Genomic DNA, 6,988 nt, shown 5'->3' with positions numbered 1-6,988 from the left:
GCTTTCACTTTGCTCATCGCTGTCCAAGATTTTTGTATCGGTCAAATCAGGCACACGTGGGCGTGTCGATTTCGGTATTGACTAATACAGGCGCTCCCTTGTGTAGATTTTCTGATTAGATGCTGGGTATAAGAGTATTATAGTCTTTGTACCATTTGCCTTCCTTTTAGATTTGTGAGTTATTGCTACTCTTACCTAATCTTACCAGTTTTGAATATTATTGATTTCTGCCTTTTTCCATAGGTAAACCAGCACTTTATCTTAGGGTGCCTTCAGCCTAAAACTAACACTCCATTTTACTGTGTCTCAACATAATGTCGGAGCACTGAGTTCATGGACTTTGGAAAAGAAAAAAAATGCAGTTTTTGCATAATCTCCATATAGCAACAACCACTTGTGCTTCTGTGGAAAACACAGTAATTCAGTGTTCTCTGGCAGCTGCAGTTCTAGGAGCCGGCCACTTTGGTTGCTCTGTGAGGTAGATAGAGCAAAGGACTAAATTTTCTAGAGCCTGTGTTTTCTCTCTAGTATGAAGAGAATCAAATCTAGCTCACAGAGTTCTTGTGAAGATTATATGAGCTGTGAATGTGCCAGCTACTGACATAATGATACTTGGTTACTAAAGCATTTATGGAGTACCCATAATTGTCTGACCTTGTGAGAGGAAGATTTTCCTTCAAGATTTTTTACTTTATGGGCAGAAGAGATGGACAAACTCAGATTTTTTTATCCAAAATAAATCTTAAATGGCATAGTTTTTTTTTTTAATTTAAGCATAATATTAATATAGTTTTATTAGAAAATATTGCCACATTTGGGGTCTTTTAGGGTCACTAGCTCACCACAATTTGCCTTGGATTTTCCTGGTTTTAGGACTCAAAGGCCCATGTCCTAGAAAGCCCTTCTGTCCCAGGCAATGGAACAGTTGTTCACCCTTGGACTGTTTTCAGTGCCACAAGATGGGAGGATGAACAGAATGGCAAATGAAGATTCTTACTGTGTAGAGGTGAGTAGGGTTCACTGCAGCTGGAGGTTACCTGGCACAACAAGAAAATAGATGTCCTTGTATAAGATAAGTATGGGCTGACACCTGAAATTCAGCATATCCAGTCAAAGTGATAATTGTATCCATCTTTGTTCTTCCTTCTCTCAGTCCCCACATGGCTCTTTTAAAAAAAAAAGTATATATTTAAAATTTTCTTTTCTAATCTTTATTTCTGATAAAGGCTCTACCAAACTGTTATATTAGAGTGCAGAAGGTTTTTGTTTGTTTGTTTGTTTTTTTATGTCTTAGACCCCTTTGCCAATCTGATGAAGCTTAATGCTGTTATGGTTTGTTGCCCATATTCATAACTGTATGGTACAGTTCACTTAGAAGTTAGTGAAAATAAAGATGTTCTACTTCTCCATCCAGGCTCGTGGACCCCTTGAATTCTCCGTGGAGTCCAGGTTGAGAACCTGTCCCTCCACTGCCCCACTGCAGTTCTCTTTCCACTGTTTCTTTCCATTCTTTCACCTTGACATTTCCACTGCCCCATCAGAGTTTAAGACCCTGTCGCTCTTTTCTTAACTGTTGTAAAAATCTTTATTGGTCTCCTATCCTTAGTTCCATCTTATGCCCAGCTGATGGAATAGTTTTTCTAAAGCACACTTCTGACTATATATCATTGCCCTGCTCAAACCTCCCATGGCTTTCCCTGGCCCCTAGGATTAAATCCAGATTCCTTAGGAGTTCCTTCAAGACTCCCTTAATTTGACCTTTTCTGTCCTAATAACCTTTTGCATCTCCTAAATTTCAGCCACGTAAATAGTTCTTAAATCTCTGCTTTTCCTTCTCCATCCTTTATTCACATTGCTCTTTTGGTCTAGATTACTGATTTCCATCATCTCTCTGCCCAACAAAGTTCCTATATCGTTAAGTGCTTTCTTCAAATGCAAAGTCAGCTAAAATAACCTCTTCCTCCACTGGGCTCCCTTAGCACTTTATTTGACCTTCTTCTGTTACTACATTTTACTTTTATTAGTATTTGGTTACTGAATTTTGTAAATATTTATCAAGTCTCTTTTGCGAGTTTGCCTCTGTACTAGGGGTCATAAGGATATAAAATGAAACAGATTTGGCCCTTGGTTTTTGAAAGGCTTATAATTTAGATTGGGAGATGTAAACCTAAGCGACAATTTTTTCAAAGTAGAAGAAACGACAAGTATTTTAGGAATCCAGAGGGAGAGCTCACTCTGCTAGAAGGATAAGAGAAAGCTTTGTGGAATTGGTGGCATCCGAACTAGCTTGGAAGAGCGGTGACCTATATGGTTGTACCTAGGGAAGGCATTCCATGCAGATGGAATACCAGGAACAAAGCAAGGAGGCTGAAAAGAGCAGGATGTTTTAGGGAAGGGGGAGAAGTTTAGTTTGTTATTGAGGGGCCTCAAGAGAGACCAGACTGGTGTCAGGTTGGTTAAGGCCAGGTAGAGGAGGGCCACATGTTCTAGGCAGGAAGATTAGACTATCCTGTATGCATGGAATCCATTGAGTTTTGGGAAGAGACTGACTAAATCAAAGGTGATTTAAGAATAATTGTGTCACAGCAAAGTGGGAGGTGAATTTTCTACGTAGACTGTAGACAGGGAGATTGATGAAGCCAGTAACAATAAGAATAATGGCTGATTTTTATTAAGCACTTACAGTGTGCCATGCAATATCTCTACTTACAGCATCCATTTTTTGCTCACAAAAACCCTGTTATTTCACTCCTTTTCACAAATAAGGAAATTTAAGCTTAGGATAAATAACTTATCCAGATTCACCATGGAGGCAGAGCTGGAAGTTGAACCCACTTACTGTCTATAGTAGTTGGTCCACAAGTTGGCTATAATCTGAAAGTGTTAGCAATGGAATTAGAGAAGATCCAAGAAATGATACTCTCTTTACGTGATAGTATTTTCTTTATGTTAGAGGTGAAGAATGAAAGAGCAAATATCACCATGGTTGGGCTCAAGTCCTGGACTATCTTCTCCAATACTGATCTGATCCTGTATCTCCTACATACTTTTCCGTAGTAAATAGGACACCAGTAAGCAAACTGCTGTTACAGTTTTACCTCACTTTACAAAAACTCATAGTACCAAAATGAGGCAAGGGTATAGATACTAATTGGGCTTGGCCTTCTACTGGGACTCCTCAGAAACCTCACAGAAGGAAGTGGCAACAGCACTGCCTTGGAGGTGTACCAAGTTATGCCTCCAAATATTCCTGTTGGGGGCATTTCCCAAATATGGTCTAGAATTTTTCCAAGGCATTTGCTTCTAGGTGAAAAACCTTTCTTACCTGTACCTCTTTAAAGATTTTAATGGTTTCAGGGCACTGGAGGAGTGGTTTTCCTATGCTCTGGTCAAGTCAACACTTCTGCATTCTCCCTTCCACTCCCAACCCCCAAAGGTGACAGACAATAAGGAGGAAGAGCTAGTGAGTGTACTCTTCAGGAACCACTAGATTGTTTTGCATTCCCAATACTGAAAACTATAAAGACTATAAAAGAGGAAGGGGAGAGGGTCATTTATTACAATTCGTTCTACCTCTCCCCACCCTTTATACTTCTGGTCTTTCCCTGATTGTGGATGAAAAAAATTAAGTCATATATATGGCAGAACTTCTTCAAACCTAGGAAAGGCTTTCACCTTCAAAAATTCTAGTATATGTTTTATCATACATTGACTTTTTCCCTTTACTAATATTCTTACATCATTTTGTTTATCTTTTATCATTCTTATTAGCTCCTTAGTTCCTTAAAAACAAATTACCTTTTAAGAAAAGGACCTTCTACCACCTGTACCATTGTCCTGCATATAATAATCAATCTTGATTTGTTATTTTTTCCTCTTTTTTTTGTTTATCTTTTCTACTCAAAACTTATCTCTGGTGACAATACCAGCAGTTCAATAATATTCCTTCAGTAATGTTTATTGAATTAATTCTATATGTCAGATACCTTAGACTGTGAATGCTAATTGCTTTCTAGACGTCATAATTCTTATGAGAGGTCATCAACACCTTTGAGAGTCTGATAAAAGCCATAGGAACCTGCTCCCAGAAAAACATACATGCATAAAATAATTCTGCAACCCCTGTCATATAGTCTGTACTTTCTGACTCCATCAAAACCAAAACTAATCTTTTTTGAAATCCAAAAGATCCTCTTCAGTGTGATATGTTTAGTGTTTACACTGTATAATCACATATAATCTATATAAATAGATAACTATATTCGTATGTAGTTGATTAGCACTAGGGAAACTATTTCAATACTTGAACTGTTTTTTTTCCCCCAAATCACAAGATTGTAAAACAAAAAATAGCCATCTTTCTGCTACTAGAATTTGAAAGGCAAAATACATTATAGCATTGTTTTTTCTTTAAGGAAAGAGTTCTAATTATTCACTGATAAAAGCATTTTTCAAATTATAATATGCCACATTATTAAACCTAGTCTTTGAAATTTTTAAGTTCTGGTCTCTTGTTTTAAATTTTGTGCTACCTGAAACATAAATAATTAAATTAAACTAGTATAATTGTTGTACAATCAATGTTTATTGTCTTGAAAATATATTGATTTTCATTGAAGAAAATGAGTAGTGGTTGCAAAATTGTTGTTTTCAGAAGAGTTTACCAGTGGGTTTTTTTGTATTCTTTCTCTTGTACTGCTCTACCTAATTAACATCAGCATTTGCTAAATTTTATTGCAGAAGACTGATAAGAAAGAACCCTGTCATCTAGAATCCAAGATCTCTGAATTTGTGTAAAACTTGTATGTTACAGGGCACAAAGGAACAAAAATCGTCATTAGAGAATTTCTTCTGTCTGTGAATAATTAATGATGAGATAACTGAACACAGAACAAAATTTACAGACATCCAAACTTCTTACTTCTATGTGGAAACCTGGTGCAATGATTATGATTTCACTAAGAGAAGACTGTTGAGATTCCCAAAAGGATGTGATTCCAAGTAACTTTGAGGAATCCAGTATGACGTTGCTTTGTTGCCGGATGAAGTCTATTTTAAACAGTAAAGTAAGCTGATTGCAATGTAAAGAATCTCTCTACCCATAAAAAAGATCTCTAGGCAGTTCAAACATCGTCAAGATCAGGGAACATGATTCAGGTTCTTACATGGGTAAGGCACTCTGGGAGGTATGTGGCTTGCAAAAATTTACGTATAGCTCTGCCTATTTGGTTCTCATGACTAACTAGACTAATTTGCCATGAGGGCAGAGACTGTGTTTTTATTTGTTGTTTTTTATTACATTTATATTTGCTTATTCCCTCAATACTTACAACCATGCCTGACATATAATAGGTGCTAAGTAAATATATATTGAACATCTGAAACAACAACCATGAAAACAGTTGGAGAGAAAAAGAGATGTTAAATGAAAAAAGGAAAGCTCTATTTTGTAGCATAGCTTTTTCTTTTAACGCCTACAAATTATATTAACCAATATTACCCCAATAAACTTAAAAAAATTTTTTAAAAGTAAATAAATGCCTAGAGCACTTGATCTTCCTAGGTACTAACCAGGCTCGACCCTGCTTAGCTTCCAAGATCTAAACTTAAAAAAATTTTTTAAAAGTAAATAAATGCCTAGAGCACTTGGTCTTCCTAGGTACTAACCAGGCTCGACCCTGCTTAGCTTCCAAGATCAGATGAGATCAGGCATGTTCAGGGTGGCATGGCCATAAACTGTAACATAAAAATATTATGTTCTTTTAAAACTTTTATTATGTGATATTTGAGGTATACAAAAATATATATATAGTAAATGTAAATTTTTAAGCATAATAGTAAAATAAGCCACAGTGGACCCACATACCTATTCAAATACTTGTGTACTTCCCAGTGTCGATCTCCACTCTCCTAGCCCAAACTGCATTCTCAGTTCAGAAGTATTTTAACTTTGAGATGTATAAATCAGAAACAAGGATATATAGAAGACAAATTAGGTAATGAGAATTATTCATTTAGTAAGCAACTGAAAAATAAATACATTTATTGATAGTCACATGGAAGATCATTTATTAAAGGCCCTTCGAACGTCATCAAAAAATACTAAACAAGTTTACTTCTAGTGTTAAATCCTGGGATCATCGGAACAATCTACACACACAGGAAAGGCATATGCTAGAATTCATTTTTCAGTGTCTTTTTTTGCCCATCCCTTTGTTGGTGTTAAATGATTTCTGAATGCATTTTTTTGAAAATTTGCTTTAAATTGCTTTTCTATTTGTCATATATAATTTTTTTTCATAGTCTCAAAACTGCCTTTAATGATTTTAGGTATGTTTTCATATAGATTCTGAGTGGAATTCTTCCTGTGATTTGTCTGTGAAGAGATTTTAAGTTACAACACTGACTGTCAGTAAAGGTTTACTAAAGCAGAGCATGAAAGAAAAATAAAAGCACAGGCCATAAGCGGAATGGCATTAAAGCAGCATTTATCAAATAAAAATTCTACACTAGTGTTTACAGGTGCATCCTTTTATACAATGTACTGTATAGTGTATTGTATCTACCATCTTAAACTCATAAATTCCCAAGAAATATAATATTGTAAATGGCAGGACAATTTTATCCTTCCCATTTATCTTTCTGTATCTGGTTTTCATTGCGTTTCTGTACATAGCCATCAAACAAGTTGTGTATCTGATTTCTTTATTTTTTTGACATAATTTCAATCTTATAGAAAAGTTACAAGAACAGTGAAAAGAATTCCCATGTACCCCTCACCTATATTTCCAAATGTTAACATTGACCACGTTGCCACACATGCTATATTCTCTTGGTCCTCCCAGCAGACGTGATGCGTTTTTGTCCCCAAATGTTTCAGTTTATGTTTCCAGAAATAAGGTCATTCTATTCTATAGCTACAATACAATTATCAGAATTAGGAAAAGGGCATTTGTTTAACATTTTCTAACCTGCAGTCTTTATTCGA

At 35.8% G+C, this 6,988-nt stretch overlaps 1 protein-coding gene across 5 annotated transcripts in view; it reads left to right on the top strand.

The window, feature by feature from the left end:
• LOC105290126 overlaps positions 1-6,859 on the top strand; it is a 21,279-nt gene extending 14,420 nt beyond the window's left edge. For 3 of the 5 annotated variants that reach the window (XR_895720.2, XR_002779616.1, XR_002779615.1), the window contains exons 2-3: positions 874-1,006; positions 4,814-5,495. The gene's annotated coding sequence lies outside the window, so the exon portion shown is untranslated. Of the gene's footprint in view, positions 1-828; positions 1,007-4,813; positions 5,496-6,330 lie in introns of those variants that run through there. The other 2 variants (XR_002779613.1, XR_002779614.1) reach the window with 2 other exon arrangements.
• Positions 6,860-6,988: the final 129 nt, after the last annotated feature.

Source organism: Pteropus vampyrus, unplaced genomic scaffold (genome assembly GCF_000151845.1).
Source record: "Pteropus vampyrus isolate Shadow unplaced genomic scaffold, Pvam_2.0 Scaffold32, whole genome shotgun sequence".
In the NCBI taxonomy this organism is placed as follows: Eukaryota; Metazoa; Chordata; class Mammalia; order Chiroptera; family Pteropodidae; genus Pteropus; species Pteropus vampyrus.
This window is presented reverse-complemented; position numbering and strand designations above follow the sequence as displayed.